This window comes from Sander lucioperca, chromosome 2 (genome assembly GCF_008315115.2).
Source record: "Sander lucioperca isolate FBNREF2018 chromosome 2, SLUC_FBN_1.2, whole genome shotgun sequence".
NCBI classification, from domain to species: domain Eukaryota; kingdom Metazoa; phylum Chordata; class Actinopteri; order Perciformes; family Percidae; genus Sander; species Sander lucioperca.
Window position 1 is genome coordinate 33,093,812 of NC_050174.1, and position 2,500 is coordinate 33,096,311.

The 2,500-nt window shown below is 47.8% G+C and overlaps 1 protein-coding gene across 1 annotated transcript in view; it reads right to left on the minus strand.

The window, feature by feature from the left end:
* The window catches only part of LOC116057273 (alpha-1-antitrypsin homolog), a 213,736-nt gene that overhangs the window by 148,723 nt on the left and 62,513 nt on the right, over positions 1 to 2,500 (minus strand). The window lies entirely within an intron of this gene.

A 2,500-nucleotide genomic window follows, 5' to 3' on the forward strand; every position in this document is an offset into this window, starting at 1 on the left:
TGCCTTGTCCCGTGTGTGCCGTTTCGTCCCGCGTGTGGCGCCTTGTCCCGCGTGTGGCGTTTTGTCCTCCATGTGGCGTTTCGTCCCACGTGTGGCGTTATGTCCCCCGTGTGCCGTTTTGTCCCGCGTGTGGCGTTTTTTCCCCCGTGTGGCGTTTTGTGCCCTGTGTGGCGTTTTGTCCCGCGCGTGGCGCCTTGTCCCGTGTGTGCCATTTTATCCCGCGTGTGGCGTTTTGTCCTCCATGTGGCGTTTTGTCCCGCGCGTGGCGCCTTGTCCCGCGCGTGGCGCCTTGTCCCGTGTGTGCCATTTTATCCCGCGTGTGGCGTTATGTCCCCCGTGTGCCGTTTTGTCCCGCGCGTGGTGCCTTGTCCCGTGTGTGGCGTTTCGTCCCGCGTGTGGCGCCTTGTCCCGCGTGTGGCGTTTTGTCCTCCATGTGGCGTTTTGTCCCCCGTGTGGCGTTTTGTTTCCCGTAGGGTTTCTCCTAAACCTAACCTCCGTCGTCCCGTTATTGTGGCGCGTCCCCAGCGGGCCGCCTTGCGGCCGCCTCCCAGCTTATGGAGCATCCTTTTCGGCCGTCTCCCGGCGTCCTTTCCCCGAGAAAATAACGTGACATTTACACGTAAAAAACGAGAAAAACGTGCCCATGAACACGTATCAATAGATTTAAATAACGTGACATTTACACGACCTGCCGTGAGACCGGCTGTACCGGGAGAGCAAGAACACTTCAGATCAGATGTAGAAAACAAGAGTATCGATACAATAATGTGCCGTAAGATCCGAGGTAAAAACACGTTCATTTGGTGAAGAAAAAACAGCATGGCAGCATTTTGAATTGTGCAACTTGTGAGTCGGGCTGAGTGCATGTGCTCCTCTCCACTCGCTGGGCACAACAAAATAAAAAACAAACGGAAAGGACAGACGTCTGGGTGGGAGCAGATGGACGTTCTGCACCTTCATGTATTCAAGACGAAATCAATTCTACCTCTGATCACAAGAGATGAAATTATTTGATTGATTGTAAAAACTACCCACTGAAACGCTAATAGTTGTTCTCCAGAGTCTCAGTTATTATTCTTGTTAAAAAAGAAATGTCAACGGTTTCATAGTGTACTGTACAAGAGAATGTATTTTTTGAGCATGTTAAGTCGTTTCCACGTAATGTCAGATTTAAAGGGGCCCTATGCAGCTATGCAGCTATGCAGTTTTGGGCCATTTCTTCGCTGTTTTCTCTATAGAGCTCCCCCTACAGCTCATGTGTCAAACTCAAGGCCCGTGGGCCAAATGCGGCCCCTTGTAGATTTTGATCCGGCCCGCATATCAATTTGGGTTCACAAGAAATTTCAGCCCAGCTACTTTTTTTTTCTCGCTTTTTCATAATTTTTTGTTCCTTTATCCGCTGATTTTGGCGCTTTTTCTGTGATGGCTACCAAACTTCTTTGCTGACTTTATTTTTTCTTTATTTCGACTGTCAACTGTAAGTGAGAAGAGTATATAAACGGTCAACATACTACGTTCTGCTAACGGTCAACATACGCTCCGCTAACGGTCAACATACGCTCCGCTAACGGTCAGCATACGCTCCGCTAACGGTCAACATACACTCCGCTAACATACGCTCCGCTAACGGTCAACATACGCTAAGCTAACGGATTAAGATTAAGGGTCTGGCATCGAGTAATGAAAGTCGGAGCCAGAGTGACTCGCTGAGCAAATTCAAATTATGCTCTCGCGAGAACTCTGTATTTCCAGGTTAGTGCCGTGAAGCAATTCGTTACATCGCGAGACCTGATATCACCAAGTTGGTTAACTTCTCCTCGGACCGCCTAGCTCCTATGGCGCCATTCTGATGCTACCAAGCCATCACCTCCCGTTAGCATCCCATTGACTGCCATTCATTTTGACATCACTTTGACAGAGAATAACTTTACATCTGAAGAGTTTAAAGACTCTATTTGTCCGTTGTTTATTTCTAAAGAAACACGACAATGTATAAAAGGCTCCATTACCTTGTAGCTCACGTTATGGCTCCGTAGCAGACGTTTTTATAAAAATAGGCTAACGATTGGGTCATAACCACGAGACTTACTGTCTCATAGTAGAGGAATTACCGTATAGTACAGGAGAAGCTCTCAGGCAGTTTGGACTTCCATTAGCTGTTTAAGTTTAATTACTAATGTTAACTATCATTTTAGTGATCAATAATTAGCCTGTGTCTATGTTATCTCCTTACATATACCTACGCTCTGCGTCTCTGCTAGATTGGGAATGATTGAGATTTCTCTTGGCACAGCTACCAGAAGACTTCCAACTTTCAGACAGGTTGCTCACGTCACATCTACGTCTTCAAGCTCAGTTGGAGGCTGCTCAGTAACGCTCAGCCATCACCGGGAAAGAGACTTCACTGGTCTCCGTCCAGAGACACGGGACCTGCTGGTCCAGTTTATATATGTCTATGGATATCACGCCATACTTCCTGACGCTCACCGGCCCAAAGTAG